The sequence below is a fragment of the Mesoplodon bidens genome (assembly GCF_964165515.1).
Source record: "Mesoplodon bidens genome assembly, chromosome: 1".
NCBI classification, from domain to species: domain Eukaryota; kingdom Metazoa; phylum Chordata; class Mammalia; order Artiodactyla; family Ziphiidae; genus Mesoplodon; species Mesoplodon bidens.
In genome coordinates, this window is record NC_138176.1 from 186,509,427 (window position 1) to 186,534,660 (window position 25,234).

The window sequence follows — 25,234 nt, forward strand, 5'->3', positions numbered from 1 at the left end:
CTTCTAGTTTAATTCAACAGGCCAGAATAATGCTATATAACACTTGACCCCAAACCTCAGTTGCTTAAAATAATAAATAAATCATTATTGTTCACAGGACTACAGGTTAACTGGGAGGTTCTTCTAGGCTTGGCTGGGTTCCCCATGTGTTAGCAATTACCTATGGATTGGGTAGGCAGCTTTGCTTATTTTGCCTGGACTCTTTTATATATTTGGAGGTCAGTTGACTGATGGCTGCTCTGGAATAGCCTCAGCTCTTCTTCATGTTCTCATGAAGAGACAGAGATATAGGAGTAAGCAAGCCCAACTATTAAGAGTGCAAGCAGAAATAAACACATATGAATTTTATTAAACCTCTGCTGTCATTCTATTCAAAACATGAATTTGTATTTCTCCTCAAGCTCTTCTTAAGTGGTATCTTAAACATCACAGAGTTCTGCTTCTCCCTTCTCTTTCTTTCCTTTCCCCCTTCCTTTCCCTTCCCTTCCTTTTACTTTCCTTCTTTCCCTTTTTCCTTCCTTTCTATTCTTTTCCCTTTCTTTCCCTGTGGTGTTGGATTGGATTTGAAAATATTGGTGTGACCTCATTTTTCAACATCATTTGATACATATAGAAATAAATATAGATCTAGATATATACACATATATTCTCTACTGTAGTCCACTGTGAGGGTCTGAGAGAAGAGACACCCCCATAGCAATTAGCACCCAGATACTGGTTTCGCAGTACTATTTTATGCTAAAAGAAAACAGGGTTCCCTGGAGAAATGGTTGATTTCCAGGGCTGGGGGCAGAGAACATCAAAGATGTGGCTGGGGCATTTTGTGGTGCTGCAAGAATGACAGACACATGCCAAAAGGACTCAGAAGCTCACTTGAAGGAGCTCCCACTTGCCAAATCTGGGACAGTTTTAACATCAAAATGAAGAAGGGTGGTAATGGATTATAATGCACCAAATGAAATCAGAATCCATGAGTCCATATTATATGGAAATAAATAAATGAATATATAAAATTTTAATCAGAAGTGGGACATGTATAATTTCAAAGTACCACCCCACAAAATATGTACTAATTTAACAAGGAAGAGTATTTTCACAGTGGAGACACCTAACAGATACAACATTAATCATTTGACCAAAGTGAATATTCTCAGCAATGGGACAAATTGAAACTGTGCATGACTTGATAGGCTACAATAAGATCACAGCATCACTTCTCTGATATTTTTGCCAAAGATGCACAACAGGACTCTAAGCATGATGAAATATCAGACAAATTAAAATGGAGGAACGTTCAATAAAATAACTTAGATAGTCTTGTTGTGGTTATGTTAAAAAATGTCTTTGTGGGAAATAAATGTTAAAGTAATCATGGCTAATAACACTTTTGGTCAGCAACTTTACCTTTAAATGACTCAGCAAAATGAAAAGTTCTTTGTACTGAGTATCCAACTTTACTGCAATTATTTCAAAATTAAAAAAAAAATCCTCCTCTCCCCCCACCCTCCCCAAACTGCGTAGATCTTAAAAATCAGTGGCACTTAATAGTGCCATGAGCCCAAAGGCAAATCTACATACAATATAGTCACAGAACAAATAAGACCGATGGCGGATACACTCCTCAATTTCAATCTTGAGAAAATGAGTAACTTCTTGAGCATTTACTTCATGACTGTCACTGAATATATATTCAGTGTTTTTTATTACTAGTAATTTTTTACTAGTATCCACTAGTAAGGTCTAGGAAAGTGTGTTTCAGGCAAGTTAAGTCACACTTTTAGGAAAGAATGCAGTTGGGATTTAAATCTCTGTCTGTCTGGCTTCAGAACTTACCCCCTCCTGCATTATGCTGCCACCACTTCTTCCAGGAGCTATAGCTTTTATGTGTCATGGTTTCATATGAGAGTTCCAAATTATTTCCATTTTCCTCAAATATTTCCCACATCAGCCAGACATATAACTGAATTCCTCAGTGTTTAATAATATCTTTGAGATAAGGCATTTTTCCCCAGAAACCTCTGTAAAGGTGATCACTAAAGAATGGGATAATTTCAATGGAGAAATGAGGAAGAAGAATAGCAGTAATTTATATTTCTGGGAAGATTAGAGCAAGAGGACAAATTGAGGGCTGGGAATTAGGACTAGAAGAAGGGTAATCTCCAAAAGGATAAGAACATTTTGCTTAGAATTGTGTCTAGTACAAAATAGGTACTCAATAAATAAACTTTGAATGATTGAGTAAACTGGAAACAAGAAGATTCAAAAGAAAAACTTTGTCCTACTTTACCATGTTGCCTAAAGGTAATTTGAGTTCCAGCCAATATGTATTAGAAATATTTGTGAGTGTACTATGGGTGCAATTGATCCAGTTATGCCGAATCATGACTGCTTAAGCAGTACTGGTTTCAGCAGGAAACATTTAAATATATATGAAAAAATATATATATATGAATTTTTTCCATGATGTCTATTAATCCTAATGTAAATCTTATTGATGCTGCCCAATGAATGCTAATCATGGATAAAAGACAGATGATGACTGTTCAAGTACACTATAATTTGATTTGGTATATCCAAAATATTTTTGTCCCCTGATAAAGCTCTTACAATAAATGTCTAAGTGTTCCTGCCAGAAGATATCAACATGACAAATATAGCAAAACTATCCAGTGCAGGTCAGGAATGACTTCCAAATGTGGAAAAATTCCCAAGTGTCCCTGGATAATACAACAGCAAAAACAACAAGTTATTCAGTGATTCGTATTCTTATGTCCAGTTGTTGATGGCAATAGAAAATATCACCACGCAAACCAAACCTCAGAATTCCCATCAGTCTTATGGATGGAACCCAGCTTGTAAGTCTGCCCAGAATCGAGTGTGAATTAATTCTTTGACACCATGTGGCAACCTAATTTGTGGATTCCTTCCCTCCTGAGTTATTGGCAGAAGAAAATATAGCGTCAGTTGCATTGTTTTCTCACCTGAGACATAGTTATTTCATGCTAGTGTTAATATGAACAATGACCAACAATAGAAACAGAGAAGTGGTGATTAAAGCAAGTTTAAAATTTCAGAATTTTTGAGATCCTTTGTTTAAACCCTCTGCTAATGTGATAATACATTTTTATTTATGAGAGAAAAGAGAAATGTCCTGTTTCTGAAATTCTTTTGGTATATCACTAAATATCTTTCCCTGCCACACTGTGGATCAACAGCTGTATGCCATCGTTATTGCAGTCCTCTATATCAGGGATCCCCAATCCCTGGTAGCGGTCCACGACCTGTTAGAAACTGGGCTGCACAGCAGGAGGTGAGCGGCGGGCCAGTGAGCTAAGCTTCATCTGCCGCTCCCCATCGCTCCCCATCGCACGCATTACCGCCTGAACCCTCCCATCCCCCCCATCCCTCGCATTACTCCCTGCACCCCCCCACCCATCCGTGGAAATATTGTCTTCCACGAAACCGGTCCCTGGTGCCAAAAATGTTGGGGATCACTGCTCTGTATAATGTGATACTACATGTAATTCTGCAGGTAATGCTATATATATTTTCCCATGCATTTTATAGTGGTCATGGATAAAGATAGACTACTCCTAATGAATGTTTTATCTACACTAGAAATTTGGGATTCATTCTTAGCTTTTTCCTTCCCTCACATCCCCCAACTCTACCCTAACTTACTTCCAATAATCATGTCCTATTGATTGTGCTTTCTAAATATTTCCAGAATTAGCCCCTGTCTATTCTTACTACCACTATCTATACTTTGACTCCCTCTAGAGCTTCTCAGATTACTTCAAGGGCTCCCTAACTTGTTTCCTTGCATCTAACCTTGACCCCTCCAAATCCATCCTCCACATAACACAAAGTTTTAAAATCTTACTTAAAATTTCCCAGTTGTCCGCCATTAATCCCTCTGTACAAGAAGGAAGACCTTAACTATCTTGTTCAGTGTTTTATCCCCAGCGTCCAGAACATTTCCTGACACCAAGTGAGCACTCAACGGTTATATGTTGAAGGAATGAATATATGGTTCCTAAGTGAAGAGCATGATATACTTACCTGGGGCTACTCCTCATACTGTGCACACCAGCCCTCCACTGGAATCTCTCATAAGTTCCTGACGTAAAGAACAGAGTCTGTGTTTCTTCAACTTGTGTTCCAGGGTCTTCCTCATCTGGCTGCTGCCTATTATACCAGCATCAGCTCCTGTAACATCTTTTAATTCTGTTAATTCAAAGAATGATAAATTACTTATATCACTCACACACTGACCCAATTTCATGCCCTGTCCATCTGAAATATATTTTACCTCCTCTTTGCCCTTACCAGGAATTCTTCTCTGGTCAGTTCCCTTCCCTCCCCTGTAGCCACACCAACACACATTTCTTAGGTTAAGGAAGAAACTCAGAATATTCTGTGCATTTAACTCTTGTTGTCTTTATTACCTTACCCTGTAACCAACTGTTCAAGCATCATTCATCCTCCCTAGAGTGTCATGTTTCGTGATTAGAGACCATGATTTACTCACTTTTGTATCTTTAATCCAAAGCACAGGGTTTGGTATATTCAATATCAGTTTAGGAAAGGAATAAATGATGCCAAAATTAGAGAAAAAATAGTTTAAGTAAGGATTATGCTGTATCTATGCTTCCATTGTGTTGTGGTTTTAAAATTAAGATATTCTCTTGATTAAGCCTTTTGTTCCACTGAGCAATGATAAAAAGTATATTAACATTTCAGCAGTCAGATCACAGTTTTACATTATATTTTTGCCTTTTTCAGAACAAACCCAGGCTTCTCTAACACTTTCTTTGCTGGAGTGTGTACTCAAGACATTACCTTTCACCCATACCAATCAAATATTACCAATCATAATAGAAATGTAAGGAGATCATTGCTTATATTAGTGATTTTATCTTTCTTTTCTAAGCCTGTTTGCTGGTGTTCTATCTTTAGTGAACAGAGTTCACACAAGCTCCGTCTGACCAAGTTGCTAACACCAGATTTCAGATGGAATGTGAAGACTTTTGTGCAGAGCTGCTTTTTATGTGGCTGTGAAGTCTTTCCTTTAATTAACATTCCTATCGGTTGTTTGCAAAGCATGCTGTTTAATCTAATTTTTATACCGAAAAAAAAAAAAGAAAACACAGGAGTATTTCTTGCATAAAGGCAGTGACAGAAAAACATGTTTGGATTTTTTAATCAAAGGGATATGAAACACTTAAGCTTGGACATTCATTATCTCTGCAGAAGTTCTGATGAGCATGAGGCCCAAGGGCAGTGGGGCTTGGGAGACATGCACTGGGGCTGAGGTTAAAAACCCAGCTGGATTCAGTGTCTCTCTGAGAAGCATGGTTGGTATTTTTGTTAGAAGTAATTCATGGTCAATAGGGACTGGCTTTGTCACTTCTCCTCTTTTGAACTGAACCTGATTGGTCTCTTGTTATCCATGGAGATGCTACTTCTGTGCCCACAGCACTTTTCAATTCATTATCCCCTTTAGACAAGTGATTGAGTCCCCCAGTAATACCTTTAATGGATGCTGTGTTGCTAAACCAAGAAAGCTTGGGATGGAAGAGACAGGTATTTATTTTTAATGGGGTCACGCTGTATCAGGTGAAACTCTTTGCTTATGGGTCAAATGCAAGTGTCACACTGAGTGGATGTTTCTATAAGATGAGCTGGGAGTAGAGCTTTTTCATGCTATGGTTCCTTAGCCACCTGTCTTTGAAAGTATGCACTGCTAACAGGCTTGTAAGTCATCTTTCTTGACAACTGGTGGCATGGAAGATCAGACTCAAAGACAGAACTTGGCCATTTTTTTTCCAATGTACATACAAAGATTTTGTCTTTTTGATATTTCAGACACTGATAATTCTAGCAAATCGAGCTTCTCTTTGTCTACTGTGAGGCAGGTTTTTGTAAAGTATTAGATTTTTCCTTGCCTTTCTGGATTGGCTTGACCTAGTTGCTATGATAAAGAATCGTTGTCCTGTGGAATTTATATCTTAGGAATCACATTTGCCTTCTTCAAACTTCTTAACTTCAGTATTTTCAAAAATATCATTAATAAGTTAAATCCAGAAGCCCAACATTGTTATTCTGCCCTTCATGTTGGATACAAGCATTACAAATAAAAAACATATTAATATTTTATTCTTTTTTTAGAAAAAAACAAGTAGCTCATTTTTTTAAACATCTTTATTGGAGTATAATTTCTTTACAATGCTGTGTTAGTTTCTACTGTAAAACAAAGTGAAGCAGCTGTACATATACATATATCCCCATATCTCCTCCCTCTTATGTCTCCCTCCCACCTTCCTTATCCCCCCCCAGGTGGTCACAAAGCACCAAGCTGATCTACTGTGCTATGCAGCTGCTTCCCACTAGCTATCTATTCTACATTTGGCAGTATATATAAGTCCATGCCACTCTCTCACTTCATTCCAGCTTACCCTTCCCCTTTCCCTTGTCCTCAAATCCATTCTCTATGTCTGTGTCTTTATTCCTGTCCTGCCTCTAGGTTCTTCTTAACCATTTCTTTTTTTGTTTTTTTTTTTTTTTAGATTCCATATATATGTATTAGCATATGGTATTTATTTTTCTCTTTCTGACTTACTTCATTCTGTATGACAGACTCTAGGTCCATCCACCTCACTACAAATAACTCAATTTTGTTTCTTTTTATGTCTGAGTAATATTCCATTGTATATATGTGCCACAACTTCTTTATCCATTCATCTGTCAATGGACACTTAGGTTGTTTCCATGTCCTGGTTATTGTAAATAGAGCTGCTATGAACATTGTGGTACATGACTCTTTTTTAATTATGGTTTTCTCAGGGTATATGCTCAGTAGTGGGATTGCTGAGTCATATGGTAGTTCTATTTTTAGTTTTTTAAGGAACCTCCATAGTGTTCTCCATACTGGCTGTATCAATTTACACTCCCATCAAAAGTGCAAGAGGGTTCCCTTTTCTCCATACCCTCTCCACCATTTATTGTTTGTAGATTTTTTGATGATGGCCATTCTGACTGGTGTGAGGTGATACCTCATTGTAGTTTTGATTTGCATTTCTCTAATGATTAGTGATGTTGAGCATCCTTTCATGTATTTGTTGGCAATCTTTATATCTTCTTTTGAGAAATGTCTATTTAAGTCTTCTGCCCATTTTTGGATTGGGTTGTTTGTTTTTTTGATATTGAGCTGCATGAGCTGCTTGTAAATTTTGGAGATTAGTCCTTTGTCAGTTGCTTCATTTGCAAATATTTTCTCCCATTCTGAGGGCTGTCTTTTCATCTTGCTTATGGTTTCCTTTGCTGTGCAAAAGCTTTTAAATTTCATTAGGTCCCATTTGTTTATTTTTATTTCCATTTCTCTAGGAGGTGGGTCAGAAAGGATCTTGCTGTGATTTATGTCATAGAGTTTCCTGCCTATGTTTTCCTCTAAGAGCTTTATAGTGTCTGGCCTTACACTTAGGTCTTTAATCCATTTTGAGCTTATTTTTGTGTATGGTGTTAGGAAGTATTCTAATTTCATTCTTTTACATGTAGCTGTCCAGTTTTCCCAGCACCACTTATTGAAGAGGCTGTCTTTTCTCCATTGTATATTCTTGCCTCCTTTATCAAAAATAAGGTGACCATATGTGCGTGGGTTTATCTCTGGGCTTTCTATCCTGTTCCATTGATCTATATTTCTGTTTTTGTGCCAGTACCATACTGTCTTGATTACTGTAGCTTTGTAGTATAGACTGAAGTCCGGGAGCCTGATTCCTCCCACTCCATGTTTCTTTCTCAAGGTTGTTTTGGCTATTTGGGATATTTTGTGTTTCCATACAAATTATGAAGCTTTTGTTCTAGTTCTGTGAAAAATGCCATTGGTAGTTTGATAGGGAATGCACTGAATCTGTAGATTGCTTTGGGTAATATAGTCATTTTCACAATACTGATTCTTCCAATCCAAGAACATGGTATATCTCTCCATCTGCTTGTGTCATCTTTAGTTTCTTTCATCAGTGTCTTATAGTTTTCTGCATACAGGTCTTTTGTCTCCTTAGGTAAGTTTATTCCTAGGTATTTTATTCTTTTTGTTGCAGTGGTAAAATGGGAGTGTTTCTTTAATTTCTGTTTCAGATTTTTCACCATTAGTTTATAAGAATGCAAGAGATTTCTGTGCATTAATTTTGTATCCTGCTACTTTACCAAATTCATTGATCAGCTCTAGTAGTTTTCTGGTAGTGCCTTTAGCATTCTCTGCGTATAGTATCATGTCATCTGCAAACAGTGACAGCTTTACTTCTTCTTTTCTGATTTGGATTCCTGTTATTTCTTTTTCTTCTCTGATTGCTGTGGCTAAAACTTCCAAAACTATGTTGAATAATAGTGGTGAGAGTGGGCAACCTTGTCTTGTTCCTGATCATAATGGAAATGTTTTCAGTTTTTCACCATTGAGGACGATTTTATCTGTGGGTTTGCCATATGTAGGCTTTATTATGTTGAGGTAAGTTCCCTGTATGCCTACTTTCTGGAGGGTTTTTTTATCATAAATCGGTGTTGAATTTTGTCAAAAGCTTTTTCTGCATCTATTGAGATGATCATATGGTTTTTATAAGTAACTCATATTGTACACTGATACATTCTTATTTTTCCTCATTGTTTTATTTTTAAAAAGAATTGCTAATCTATGTCTTGTATGTTTCAGTGACTCTAAATTTTGATTATGGTTCTGCTATTAAATAGCTGGATAAAGTGTGTACAAGATTTAATTTACAAATAAAATAATGGGGTGAGATTTTAGCTTTCTTGCATCTATTTTGATTTTATGAGTTTATTATCTTGTGCTCTTTGGGAGACCAGAAGATTTATTATGTCACTTAGAAAGTAACATCATATGATTCTTACAGAGACTCTATGTAGTATTTAACTTTGTAAAGTGAATGAATTTTAAACCTGCTTTATTTGGTTTCTTAACAGTTTTTCTGAAAAAAAAATAGTAAAATAAGGTAACTAACTAGGTCTTAGAAAGCAGCCATGTTATTAGCATTATTAAAGGGTTTATGACAACATACCTTCCCTGAGCTGTCAGGATGTTGCCCATAGGAGGCACTCAGTGAATGAGCCCAGCAAGGTGTATTGTTCTAAGAATCTGTCCAACTCAAACAAAACATGTACCAATATCCCCAGTATCTAGCAATGAGGGAATTTTTCCTTAAAAAAAAACCTTTTCTTTAAAAAAAGATTGTCCATACAACTAAAATATGGTTATAACACTATAATTAGCTAATAAACACAAAACAGTAGGTTTATTCAATTCAGCCTGGGACATTACAAATGTGTCAAGTAGCTACCATGTTCCAGGCTTTTGTCTAATTGTTGGGGGTATAAAAATATATTAGACAAGCTGCTGTAAGAACCTTATAATCTAATTGGTGAGTAAAGTCACCTAAAGATAGCATTTTAATTCAATATTGTAAGTTCAAGGTGAACTCTGCCATGCAGGGAGAGAAGGGGCCTTTGGGGTAAATCCATGGAGGGAAAGTTGGGCAGAAGAATCAAAGAGGGATTCCAAGAAAGATAATTTCAAAGCTGTATTTTGAACAATGTGCAGGAATTTTTCACAATGTGTTACAAGTCTGTCTCAGTGTGTGTGGCAATTTGTACATATATGTACATGTATGGGTGTGAATGTGAGAGGAACAAACAAGAGGAAGAGGCAAAAAGCTTGAGCCAAAGAAGGAGCATCTAGAGAAAGATTATATTTTTATTAAGTACAGCAATTAAACAGATGAGTGTCATATAGAGAAAATATGTAATTGTTTGACCCTTTTTTTCAGTCAGTTGGTATGCAACCAGTAATGAGTAACTCTTAATTCTGCAAAAGCAAATGCAATGTTAATTTATGAGGAACACCAAATGACACATGACTCTGCTAATCAAATGTAGTGTTATTATACAATCTTTTACTTTATGTATAAATAATTTAATTATTATTTAAATAACTATTTCAACCACATCACAGAAAAAATTGGAAAGTGAAGGGGAAAAAAAGAAATTCACCACCATATCATAATGACTACTGTATTTCATTTGGGTGTTCTTTCCATTTCTTCAAATTTTTTTTTTAGTATATATATGATAAAATTCATTATTTTTTTGTATAGCTCTGAATTTTGATGAATGCATATGGCTACATAATCATCACCACAATCAAGATACAGAAGAGTTCCATTGCCCTAAAAAAGTACCCTTATGTTATCCTTTTGGAGTCAACTCCTCCCTCATTCTTATGCTTAAAAATTACTGACCTATTCTCTGTCCCTATAGTTTTTCATTTTCCAGAATGTCATATAAGTAGAATCATACAGGTTGTAGCAACTTGTACCTATCTTCCTTCACTTAGCATAATGCATTTGAGATTTATCTATGTGGTTGCATGGATCAATAATCCATTTTTCTTTTTTTCTTTTGGATTGCTGAGTATTCCATTGCATGGCTATACCACAGTTTACCATTCACCAGTTTTAGTACTTCTGCATTGTTTCCAGTTTTTAGAGATTATAGAGTTGCTATAAACATGAATGTACAGATTATTTTGTGGTGGATATGTTTTCATTTCTATATGTGTAATTGTTCAACCATGTGGTAAGTATAGGTTTAACTTTATAAGAAACTGCAAAACTGTTTTTAAAGAGACTTTAACATTTTGTGTCTCCACTAGAAATGCATGAGAGCTCTAATTTGAATCCTCATCATCACTAGGTATTGTCAACTTTTTTTTTTTAGCTATTCTAACATATGTGTACTAGAATTTCATACTGGCTTTAATTTACACTTCCTAATGACTAATGATGTTAAACATTTTTTTTCTTAAGCTTATTGCCACCTACATATCTTCTTTGGTCAAACATCTATTCAAATCTTTTGCCTATTTTAAAATTATGTTTGTTTTCTTACAGTTGAGTTTTGAGAGTTCTTTTCATATTTTGGTAATGTTTTTTGTTGGATATTAAATTCATAAATATTTTCTCTCCTATCTTTTTATTCCCTTGACAGTGTCTTTTGCAAAGCAAAAATTTTAATTCTGGCAAAATTCTATGTATTATTTTTTTCTTATACAGGTGATGCTTAAGGTGTTTTTTTTTTTCATTTAAAATGTCTTTTTAAATATTTGTAGCCTTAGAATGAGTGCAATTGTTTATTCTCATTAAATATTATATCAAGAGAACCTTTTGGTGTTATTATGTACTTTCTACAATCATTATTAAAATAACATACTTTTCCATAGAGGATGATAAGTTCATTCATTCAGCATAAATTTATTGAATGCCTATGATATACAGAGCATTGTAGTAGCAAGCAAAACAATAATAGTCCTGCTTTCACATTAAGGTTGCATTCTAGTACAACTCTCCAAAGTTACTTGATTTATTTATTAAAAATGCAGATTATCTAGTTCTTTACTTGAAAACCCTGATTTAATAGGTAAGAGGTGAAACCCAAGAAGTTTTTTTTATGAGTGTCTATAAGTCAAATTTTTAAAAATTAATCACATGAATATTAACAATATTATATACTGTTACATAATTATTTTAACCTTATTGAACATTTACATTGATTTTTATTTTTCCATAATAGATAATTATGTTAACATGTGCTTTCAGAATTTTTAGCAAAGTCCACCAACACAGGATAACTGTAAAGATAAACAATAATGGGCTGATAGATCCACATATATATGCCCCTTGTGAAAACAAATTACATCCTGTTCAGATCATTCCTTTGGTAGCTGATAACAGCAATATCCAGGTTGCTGGAAAAGTGGGTATTATTATCTTGTCTTTGTGTGTACTCAACTTGAGTCCACTTTTATAGAAATAAAATAACTGTTTATTTTCATGACTAACTCAGATGAATAGTATGAATGAAATTTATATTGTTTTCCTGAGAACCTCTTAATGTAATTTCAGAAAGTAGAGCTATGTGGGAAGAGGAATAAGACACTGTGAAGGATCTATATAATAGGAAAATACAGAAGAACTCAACTGATGTTCTTTTCAAACAAAGTTGTAGCCCAGCTATACTATGTTTAGTTTTTCGAGCTTGTACCTCTATATTCACTCTCAGAGGTGGGATAGCATAATACCCAGGAAAGTCGACAAAATGCACGTGATTATTGTGATTGAATCCAAATATGAGGAGCTGAAATGACACATTAATACAAACCCATTTCCTTCATTGACCTTAGCGCTTGCTCATGCTTTATCAAGATATACATTTATGACCTGATTATCTGCTTCTTGAAACTCCAAACTCCTTAATTGACTTTAAATAATATAATTTTCCTTATATAATTTTATTTTTAAATAAATACATTTTATTTAAGTAAGAGATTTAAGGAAGTTTTTATTTCCTAAATCATTTTATTTAAGTAAGAGATTTTTGGTCTTTTCCCACAAATATGCACAGTGAATCTAAAAAGAAATAATTTCCAGAACCTTAGGATTAGTGGAATTAAGTATTCAAATAAATGATGAGTAAGTAAAGCACACTACAAGTGTCTTCTATTCATTATAAATTTTGAAAAGGTTTAAAAGTGAAAAGTGGTAGTTCTACATAAAAAAACATGTTTATTATGAAAAAGTATATATTCAGTACCTGGTTTTCATATCATAATTATTACATCCTACATAGTATAAGTTTTTAAATCATTATTTTCACCAACTTCTAAGAAATCTCTCAAGTTCAACATTTTGGTAAGCACAAAAATGTTTCAAGATCTACATCTGAGAATTTCAGCTCTTGTACCTATTTTTCAGACCCAGCCCACTTAGTCAACTAATTCCTACTAGTTCTTAAGAATGTAAAAGGTACTCAACTCACCAGAAGGAAAAGGAGAAAGGAGCTCACCCTTACTATATTCTGGGTATAAGCAATTTTGCATGGTTCCTCTCATTTGACCCTTACCATAATCTTTTAAAGTTGGCATAAACACTTTAGGGATGATGGAAGCTAAGTCAGAGAAACCCCAAAGTGAACGTTTTAACCTTGACATCTTGCACCTCCCAAGCTAGTAGAAAAAGTGATTCTTTTCTGACGGAGTGTGATCATATGACCTCATGGGTATGTCATTAATTGATGTCAGAAATAAAACTTTTCCATAATCACACCATTACAATACTTCTTGTCAACCTTTGAAAGGCACTGAAGTAATGCACATAATACTTAATATGTTTGCAAGATGAATGTGTCTAAATGGTTGCCCATAACACTTTAGAAAAGGAAAGCGATCTCCTTATTGAAGCATTTGTCTACAAATGAATCAATTAATTTCTCTCTTTTTCAACATTTATCAAGCAAATATTGTGAAACTGATGCTTTAATCCACATTATCACTTTTTAAAAATCCAAACAGAATTTTGTGATTCCTGATTTATAAATGAGGAGACTATGGCTCAGAGATGTGAAGGTGATTCCGGCAGTCAGTGGCAGAGCCAGGATTTCATCTAGATCAGCTTAAATCAAAGTCCATGACATTGCCTTTTTACAACTTCTTATCTTGCTGTTTAACAAATTGCTAGATCTGCAATGCATGTAACACTTTCCACCTTAAATTTTTGCATTTCATCTCAATGGACATCCTGACAATTCCACCTGAAGCTTATTTTTTTTTCTTTTTTTATACTTGGCTCACCATTACTCCTCTCCAGGTTGGTATCAGAGAAAATCTCCCAGTTTTACTTTAATTGGCATTGGCAACATGTGGTCTCTGATAAAAAGCATATTTTCCTTCGAGATTGCAATCATCAGTTGGGCTCATTTTTCTTGGCCTCTCCATCAAGCTGAACTTATTTGGAAAAAGAAACAGCAGCTTGTGGGTTACTAAATGCCAGAGAGCTGAACTTAAAAAAAGAGAGAGAAAAAGTCACACAGGAAAACAACTTAAAAATACATTTAGAAAGCTTCTGTGTATGTGTGTGTGCGCGCGTGTGTGCATAGGCTAACATCAATCACTCCGTTCACATATTAATATATATGCAAAACTAGTCTGTGTATGCAAAACTCTTAAAGGGCATGATTTTTACCCATAGCCTATTTATTCCAAACAAGCTAAATGAGGAAGCCAAATATAGAAATTGATGCTCCAGGGGCCCTACGGCCTATATAGAATTTAAACTCAAATGATTTGCAAAATCACTACTAAGACAGCTTGCTCATACTGTCAGCGTGCCAGCACCAGAAGCTTGTCGTGTATTTTTGTCTTGGCAGATGTACATTCTGTTATAAAGGTCTGTTCATCTGATGTCTTTCTTGTTTTCAGGTAATGCTCAGTGCCTTCTTGCAGGGGGAGGAGCGTTGTGAGCCAGTGTGGCTTCTGCCTGTCCTGCAGCAGAGGCAGTCTACACTCCGACCGTGTCCTGGTTTACCTCCCTCAGGAGTTCATTTCTGCTCCACTAAACTGCAGGTCACGGGTGTTCTCATTTCTTCATTTTTATATGATTTAATGGGATTTCTAATATCTGCCAGGGCAGAGGAAATAAACTAGTGTTAGGTAATATCAATGAAATTATTACATTTCTTTAAAAGTCACCTTAGGTTTCAGGAGTTTTGAGGTTTTTTTTTTTTAAGACTAAAACATGGTTTCCCAAACTGATTAGCATAGTTTTTAAGGCACTCTGAAGTGTTTGTTAGGCTTCCATGCTGGTCTCCATATGCCTCTTTTCAATTACATGTGCCGCCACAAGGATGGCTAAACGAAACGCTTCTTTAAAAACAGAAAGCAAACTGTTAGGCTTTGTGCAGTGTAACTAGTTAGAGTGCGACATCTCAAGCTGCCCTGATTTCATCACCAAACTGCTAAATGTTCTCTTTGCAGAAATAGCCATTAAAATGAACCTTAAATTAAGATACTCTGTGGGAATTAAAGGGGGCTAGGGGAATTGGAAGGGATTAAAAGAATATGAAATGGAGTTCAGACCATAGTTGTCCTGGAGGCTATCTGTGGAGAGAATTTTTATTATTGATGGTAATAAAAGTAATAATAATAGTTCTATCTAATGTTTATTGAACACTTCTTATATGTTAGGTGTGATTCTAAGATCTTCACGTTATGTCAATTTATTAACCCGGTTAATTAATCATCAAACAAATCTATAAGGAAAGTATTATAATCTTACATATTAGGAAACTGAGGCAGAGAGACTTAGTAATTTTCCTAAGAGCAAGCAGCTGAGATCAAAACCAGGGAGTGTGGCTCCAGAATTTACATCTTATTTTAAAGCTACTTGGAGAAACAAATGCAAGGATTGTATTAGGAAGCCCTTTGTTCATCTGTTCTTGTGTTGCTGTACACTGGGTTATATTACTAGATTGTAAATTCTGAAGTATCACCCACTAGAATGCCTGTTATACAACCAGTTCTCAGGATATGTTTGTGGAATGATTGAATAAATGAATGAATGATATCTTACTTTCTGGGAAGTGCCATAAGTAAACCAATTAGAGTGCAAAACAAGACATCAGTTGGACAAAACAAACAAACAAAAACCAACTTGTGAAATATCTATTCAGCTTCTCATTAACTCTTTTCTTTTTCCAGCTTTATTGAGAGATAACTGACATATAACGTTTTGTAAGCTTAGGGTGTATGATGTGATGATTTGATACACATATATTTAGAAATGCTTTACCTCAATAAAGTTAGTTAACACATCCCTCACTTTACATAATTGCCATTTTGCTGCTGCTGCTGTTGTTAAGGTGAGAACCTTAAAGCTCTACCCTCATAACAACTTTCAAGTATATAGTAGAGTACTGTTAACAATAGTCACCATGCTGTACATTAGATCCCTAGAACTTATTCATCTTATAACTGAAAGTCTGTACCCTTTGACCAACATCTCCCTATTTCTCCCATCCCTCAGCCCCTGGCAACCACCATTCTAGTCTCCACCATTCTAGTCTCTGTTTCTATGAGTTCAATGTTTTTATATTCCACATATAAGTGAGATCATACAATATTTATCTTTCTCTGTCTGACTCACTTTACTTAGTATAATGCCCTCAAGGTCCATCCATCTTTTTGTAAATGGCAGGATTTCCTTCTTTCTCCTGGCTGAATAATATTTCATTGTATATATTCAGTATGTGTGTGTGTGTGTGTGTGTGTGTATACACACACACACATACATATGTGTGTATATATATATATATATATATATATATATATATATATATATCACAATTTCTTTGTCCATTCATCTATTAACAGACACTTAGGTTTTTTTCATATCTTGGCTATTATGAATAGTGCTGCAGTGAATATGGGAGTGCAGATATCTCTTTGAGATAGCGATTTCATCTCCTTTAGCTATAGACCTAGAAGTGGCCTTGCTGGATCATATGGTAGTTCTATTTATAATTTCTTAAGGAACCTTTATACTGTTTTCCATAGTAGCTGCACTGGTTCACATTCCCACCAACAGTACATGAGTGTTCCCTTTTCTCCACATCCTCACCAGAACTTATGTTATCTCTTGTCTTTTGGATAATAACCTTTTTAACAAGTGTGAGGTGATATCTCATTGTGGTTTTGATTTGCAATTTCCTGATGATTAGTGATGTTGAGCACCTTTTCATATACCTATTGGCCATTTGTATGTCATCTTTGGAAAAATGTCTATTTAAGTCCCCTGCCCATTTTTAAATCAGATTGTTTATTATTTTGCTATTGATTTGTATGAGTTCCATGTATACTTTGAATATTAACCCCTTATTCTATATCTGATTTGGAAGTATTTTCACCCATTCTGTAGGCTGCTTTTTCATTTTCTTGATGGTTTCTTTTGCTGTTCAGAAGATTTTTATATTGATGTAGTCCCACTTGTTGAATTTTGCTTTTGTTGCTTATACTTTCAGTGTCATATTAAAAAAAATTATTGCCAAGACCAATGTTAAGGAGCTTTTCTCCTATGCTTTCTCCTAGAAATTTTATGATTTCAAATCTTACATTTAAGTCTTTAATCCATTTAGAGTTATTTTTTGTGAGTGGTATAAGATAGGGACCAGTTTCATTCTTTTGCATGTAGATATCCAATTTTCCCAACACCATTTATTAAAGAGACCACTCTTTTTCCATTGAATATTCTTGACTTCCTTGTCAAATGTTAGTTGATCATATATGTGTGGGCTTATTTCTGCACTCGCAATTCTGTTCCATTGCTCTGTGTGTCTGTTTTTATGCCATTACCATACTGTCTTGATTCCTATAGTTTCATAATATTGTTTGAAGCTAGGAAGTATGATGCCTCCAGTTTTGTTTTTTAAGATTGTTTTGGCTGTTTGGGGTCTTTCTTGGTTCCATATGAATTTTTAGGATAGTTTTTTCTATATCTGTAAAAAATGCCCACGGAATTTTGTTTGGGATTGCATTGAACCTATACATGATTTGGGGTAGTAGTGACATTTTAATAGCATTAACTCTTCTGATTCGTGAACATGGACTATTTTCCCATATATTTGTGTCTTTTTCAGTTTATTTTATCAATGTCTTATAGTTTTTGGTGACTAGATCTTTCACTTCCTTGGTTAAATTTATTCCTAAGTACTCTGTTGCTTTTGATGTATTGTAAATGGGATTGCTTCTTCTACTTCTTTTTCGGGTAGTTCATTGTTAGTATATAAAAATGCATCTGATTTTTGTTATAAAATATTACTTTTTAGATTGAGAGGCATTGAAACATGGTAGAAAACACATACACACTAATTTGAGAGCCAACTCAAGTTCTAGTCTTAGCTATAAGGCAGTCACAAACTCACCATTTGATTGTATTTGGTTACTTCAATTAGGACTTCAGTTTCTGTTTGATAAATAAGAGTATTTATTTAAAAGCAATGCCTTCTAATTCTGATGATATATAATGTTTTCAAGCAATTGAAATTAGAACTCACCATTTTTTTTTGGAAAGTACTTCCTGAGTATTCATGGAATGGCTCTAATATATCTATTTACAAATATGGAAAATGTTACTTTCACAAATGCTAGTAGAGGTGCATGATCTCTAAGAGAGAAAGAAGGATATTTTATTTTCTGTAAATAAAGTGAAGAAAGTTGCTTGGAGTACAGTGGAAGCTGTTGAATTCAATATGTAGTACATACTAGAAGATCCATAAAAATAGGTATATAAAAATTATTAAACTTCCACAACACAGTGGAATCTTTTGGAATCACCCATCAACTCATTTGTCTTTCTTTTATACAATGGTTGTGTTTCTAAAAATGTTGTGTATATTTAAATAATTATAAAATAAATAATATTTTAAACATACCAGAGACATTGATTATTTAATGGAAATAAACAAATATAGAGAAGAATCCTTTGATGAATACATTCTCAAAGTTTAAATGTCCATTTAAGGGAATTTCTACTTAGCAAATAAAGTTACTATTCAAAATAATACAAAATCCACAGGTGCTATATGTGTAGAAAACATGGGAGCAGACCAAAGATGACTTTACTTATTTCTGGAATAGGATTTTGAGTTACAGGTATACCTGGTCACAGGAATCATAGGAAATCTGACACATGGAAAACCAGATTTATACATATGATAAATTATTTTAAGGGTTCTCTGAACACCTATGCAATCATCCATCAATGTGAAGCTGCTTTCTACAAATGTGCATGAATTTCCTGAAAGGATTTATAATCTAGCCAATACGGTACATTTTGAATGTGTTACAGCAAGGACAGATTTACAGGAGACAATCTGCCTCATGATGATTGCATATTGTGGCATTTCTAGTCCATATGGATCAGTAAGACTTGGATAGCAGGCATTTGACCTTCAAAATCATGCAAATGTGAAACCAGACTTCTACTCTTACAACTGAGAACGTCAATGGGACTTCTTCAGCTTATTCTGGAGGTGTTGATTAAAACATAATTTGACTTCTAAAAGTTATTGAGATTTTATGTTAATGCTTATTTCCCCCCGTGGAGAATGATTGAGTCTTTTCCTCCCCTCATCCACATTCCCTCTGGCTAACCTTCGCTCATTAACACCCAGAACTCAAATACTGATCATTTAAGAGAGAACTTGCTAACTCAGAGCCACAAGCTAACTATAAACAAGACCTCATTCATTTTTGTTCATGCCATAGTTAATCTCTAGTAATAACTTCTGAAAACCTTTGAAAAGGTCTCAGAGTAGCTTTCTGTCAGAGGCCTTAGGAAACTACATTTTCTCACCACAAAACCTTGATCATGCCAGATATAATCAGACTGTTTATCTGGCAATGTTAATTTTCTGGGTTTACAGTATAACAATTCTCCAAGATTATTGGAACAGAATCACAAGAAGTTATATCTGTTAATTGCCCAGTTTTTTTTTTTTTTTGCGTTTAAAAAATTCAGTGCAAAATGGTGTCACATTTTCTAGAGTGCAGACGAGACTGTGCTTGAATAAATGCATTTTGCTAAAGCAAAAGTAATGTAAAAAAAAAAAAATCTCAAGATTGAGGAAACAATTTCAATAGTTTCCCTCTTTGTGAATCCTTCAGGGAGAGGCAGCCTAGAAGATATAAGCATCTTTGTGACCACACTCTGCCAAGCTGAAGATAACAAGCAAAACTCTGTCATAAAATATGAAAAAAAAAAAGATCTCAGCAGTATCTCTGCTTCTAAAGGGGCCAAATCTTCCCATCCAAGCAAATCCAACCACCTCAATTACTCCAAAATCTTCCATAAAGGGGTGACTTACAAGCTTCTGGTCTAGATAGGCTTTGGGTTTTTGGCTATATGCCTTAAAAAACTTATTTGCTTGCTATTTTGTGTATTCCTGCTTTAAGATTGTGCTTCTAGCAACTCATTTTAAACTTCTTATGAACTCTTTATTGATAAAGGCCAAATCTTCTTATATCACCTGACTCTTGTTTTGTAACTCAATTTAACCATTTCTCAAATATAAATTTCTTTCTGTCCTGTAGTAAACTATAAGTTTTAGTAGATGCAAAATTTATTGTCTCCAACTGCTTAGGATTAGGGCAATGTTTTCCAGTTTTGTTTTGGAAGATGTAAATGTCCAGTATACTCAGAATCCAAAGCACCCAATACTAACAACTAGCATTAATAACAGAACATATTTTGCACAGTTGATAAGTCTAAGTCCTTTCCATGCATTTCTGTTCATTCATTTCTTGTAACAACCCCATGAAGTAGGTGCTCTGGTTGTCCTAATTTTACAAATAAAGAAAATGAGGTCTGGAGAAGCTAGGCAGCTGCCAACTATCCATCTTTGGTCACATTTGGCATCATGAATCAGAGTTTGAAATCAAGCAGTCATTCTCAAGAGCTGGCAGTCTTTGCCATTTGCTCATACAGACAATGGATAATGCACTGATGAATATTCTCATTGTTTATTGACTTGCTCAAGTGCTATCTTCAATCAAAAAGTTCAATAGAACATTGAAAATTTTCATAAATTATAAAGTCACCCTATTAGATGGGTAAAATGATAGCCCATACTGTTTTGATTACTGTAGCTTTGTAGTATAGTGTGAAGTCAGGGAGCCTGATTCTTCCAGCTCCATTTTTCTTTCTCAAGATTGCTTTGGCTATTCAGGGTCTTTCATGCTTCCATACAAATTGTAAAATATTTTGTTCTAGTTCTGTGAAAAATTCCATTGGTAATTTGATAGGGATTGCATTGAATCTGTAGATTGCCTTGGTTATTATAGTCATTTTAACATTATTGATTCTTCCAATCCAAGAACATGGTATATCTTTCCATCTGTTTGTATCATCTTCAATTGCTTTCATCAGTGTCTTATAGTTTTCCGAGTACAGGTCTTTTACTTCTTTAGGTAGGTTTATTCCTAGATATTTTATTCTTTTTGACGTGATGGTAAATGGGATTGTTTTCTTAATTTCGCTTTCTGATCTTTCATTGTTAATGTATAGAAATGCAATAGATTTCTGTGCATTAATTTGTATCTTGCAACTTTACCAAATTCATTGATGAGCTCTAGTAGCTTTCTGGTAGTGTCTTTAGAATTTTCTGTGATGTATCATGTCATCTGCAAACAGTGACAGTTTTACTTCTTCTCCAACTTGGATTCCTTTTATTCTTTTTCTTCTGTGATTGCTGTGGCTAAGACGTCCACAACTACATTGAATAAAAGTGATGAGACTGGGCATCCTTGTCATGCTCGTGATCTTAGAGGAAATGCTTTCAGCTTTTCACCATTAAGTATGATGTGGAAGCAACCTAAATGTCCATTGACAGATGAATGGATAAAGAAGATATGGTATATATGCAACAGAATAATACTCAGCCATAAAAAAGAATGAAATAATGCCATTTGCCACAACATGGATGGACCTAGGGGTTACCATACTAAGTGAAGTAAGGCCAGACAGAAAAAGACAAATATCATATGATATCACTTATATGTGGAATCTAAAAAAAAAGAGATACAAATGAACTTATTTACAAAACAGAAATAGACCCAGAAACATAGAAAAGAAACATGTTTACCAAAGGGGAAGGAGTGAGGGATAAATTAGGAGTTCAAGATTAACATATACACACTCCTCTATATAAAATAACCAACAAGAACCTACTATATAGAGCAGGGAACTATACTCAATATATTGTAATAACCTGTAAGGGAAAATAATTTGAAAAAGAACATTATATATATATATATATATATATATATATATATATATATAATACTGAACTGAAGCACTGTGCTGTACACCTGAAGCTAACACATTTTAAATCAACTATACCTCAACTTAAAAAAGGAAAAAAAATACATACATTTATCTAAAAAAACCCTAAATGATAGCCCAGTACTTTGTAAATACAGACACCAGGAACTGGGAATGTGATAGATGCAAATGACCAGTTGTAGGCAAGTCATATTCTCATGAGATCTCAGTTTCCCCCGATCTAAAATAAAAAGTTAGAATACATAAGTTCCTAGATCCCTTCTGGACCTGACCTTCTGAGACCTTATGGTAAATCTTTAGTGGTAGTGATTACAATTGTAGTTTAGGATGTTGTTTTTACTTGTAAGATGTCATATATACAATCATAACTCAGAATAAGAAGAGCACAGACTGCTCATTATGTTTCTTTGCAAAAAAAGAATCCATATCTGGAATCTTTACTTCTAGCCCTATAAAGACCACTACGTAATTCAGTATAGAAGCCAAGAAGGTATAATTTCTACTCCAGAAGAACCAGTGTGGCACATTCAAAAAAGCCTTTTGTAAAAGGGAAATTGGAGATTGCTCCTTGTAAGACTTTCTTTCCTACTTTTAGTATAATCCTACTGTATGTATTTGTATACTCTATCCATCGAAAATGGTCTTGCCCATCTCCTCTAGAAGAGTGGAGGGTGAGAACGGGAAGTCAGAGCATCCCCCACCCTTGTCTCCCTTGGCATTTCCACATGTGGCTGGCCTCCTCCAGTTGCCAGCCTCTACCAGACAGTGCTCTCTGTGAGGAACTCTTCACAGCCTTCTAGCTCCTGCTGAATGGCCCTGGCTTCTGGGCTCTGGAAACACCACCTCTTTCTTTTGTTCCTCCAGCTTTAGGGGTGGTACTTTCTGTTGTTGCTGATCTTTGGTTTGTTTTACCATCTCCTGTTTGACTTTCAGATCTTCCATAACCCATGTAACTCTGAATTAAATGTCTTCATTTGGGAGATCAACAGTGGCTTATTTTCCTAGTTGGGCTCTGGTTATTGCAGGATAACGGGTTGCAGACATGCTGCTTCTGACACAAGAGACACAGGAAGTAAAAACAAGTATTCTGGAAAACAAATCAATCTGAAATATTAGATGGAATAATAGTATTAGGGCAATATGGACAGTTTTTATGACTCAGTGACTCACTTTCATCAAATCATGTTAGAATACCTGATATCTTTCATTGTTGTTCTCACTTTTGAATGATTTTCTTGCTGCATTTTGCACTGTGGAATCTACAGGTCTTTCTATGTCAGGTTATATAATTCCAGAATAATTTAAAAACATAAACTGCCCAAGGTTGAGTTAAATTATTTCTAACTGGTTTGAAATGAAGGGACCATGACATGAGTGAAGGTTTCAATTTATAAATGCACAATTTCAACCAAAGAAAATATGTAGATAAATAGATCTACAGGTTTTCTACATTTTCCGCTGTGAGGTTCAGTGGGTAAGCAGCAGTCTGGAACTCAGAAGCCTTTGAAATATCCTCTCCTCCTCTGCCCCTCATGTTCAGTGACCTTGAGTAAGTCACTAAATTGGAGGCAACTCTGGCTCTGAAGGAAATGATCGAGTGTCTGGGACAGCAATTCATTTTAAGGTAAAACAGGCTTCAGAGATGTTCAATGCTAGGAAAAGTTAAAGAACAAAATAACATTTGGGGGCTTCCCTGGTGGCGCAGTGGTTGAGAGTCTGCCTGCCGATGCAGGGGACACGGGTTCGTGCCCCAGTCCGGGAAGATCCCACATGCCGCGGAGCAGCTGGGCCCGTGAGCCATGGCGCTGAGCCTGCGCGTCCGGAGCCTGTGCTCCGCAACGGGAGAGGCCACAACAGTGAAAGGCCCGCATACCGCAAAAAAACAAACAAACAAACAAACAAAAAAATTTGGATGTGTCCATTTGTGTGAAGCCCTCTAGAGGGTTTTCTCTATTATCATAACCAGTCCTGTTTAGTTATCTCTGTTTACGTTGATGCGTGTGGGGATTTATATGTCTAACACCCATTCCCATGAGCTCCATAGGCCCCCTAGAGAGGAATTTATTTTACAAATTCAAAACAATTGCTTAGTTTTCATTTGAATTAAATTTCCCATCACTTCCCTCTGCAATCAATGTCAGCTGGTTAGTGCAACACTGAGACTTAGGTTAAAAGTATTTGCAAACGTGCAATTAGGAATTGACTAAAACAGTTTTCTACTTCTGTGTTTGATTAAAGCATTAACTGCCATCTTCAGTACTACATGCCAGATTTCTTAGCAAAAGGTTACATTCCTCACTTAAAGGGGTACTTTATCCCTAGGCCTGACCTTATTTTAAGAGAGCAGAACATCACAATACTCACTCGGGAAATCTCATAATCTGATCCCAGCAGTCTGATTCAAGTTGCCATTAGAACAAGACAGTGAAATACTCAGCACATGTTTTACCCCTTCCTCCCCTGTGTCTTTGACAGACATTGACAATCACTCATGGCACTTTTTCTCACTAAACTCTTCTTAACCTAGTGTTTCAGGAAGCCTTTATCAATTGGTTGAAGCTATCACATAGACGTAATTATTTTTTAAACCTGCTTTGGAAATATAATATGAGCCCTTTAACACAGGGTTGTCTTCAGGTATTTATCTTAATATGAAGCCCTTGGACAATTTTAGCAAATTAATGTCTTTCAGAAAGTATCATTGTGGGATTAAAAGAATTTTTTTAATGGAAGAGAATACTGTGACATTTATTGGAAGTAACTAGTATTCCAGACCTCCAGTGAATAAATTTTCTCTATGAACAGGAAACAATAAAAGCTAAAGGCAATGGGAGAACAACATAGAAGATAGTTTTTATTTCATAGAGATAGGTTTCTGAGACCGGGAAGGGACATTATTTGGGCATAATATCTAAACTGGAGTTGGGATACGTATGGTTAGGGGGTATTTAGTGATGGTGAGGAGAAGAGAGAGAATATAATATTTTGGTTCGACAAAAAGTAGATACCATCTCACCTGATTTTTACTTTCTAAGTTTAAGGAGTCTCTTTTTTTTGGATGATGGGAGATGCTTATATTAAATTTTATAAAATGGTTATATAAATTTATAACCTTGTTCTTTGGAGAGATTTTTGCAACAACCTGTGTGTATAATTGATTCAAATAAATATTTATTGAGTAATTACTGCATTCAAGACACTGTATTTGGTAACTTCACTCTTCACATATAAAATATGATAAAAATACTTGTCTTGCCAACCTCACAAGATTGCTGGGAGGATTAACAAATGTTTATAAAAGTATTATTAGACTATCAAATACTACTTTTATTATAGTCATATTTTAATAATAATTATATTTACACGAGGAGGGAAAAGATTTAATAAGTATTAATCCTTAATATGGAAATGTGAGGAAAGAAAAAATCAATAAAGGATTGCATGAGATTACTTAAAACAGTCTGGAATTTTAGGGCTATCATATATATTTTGAGACC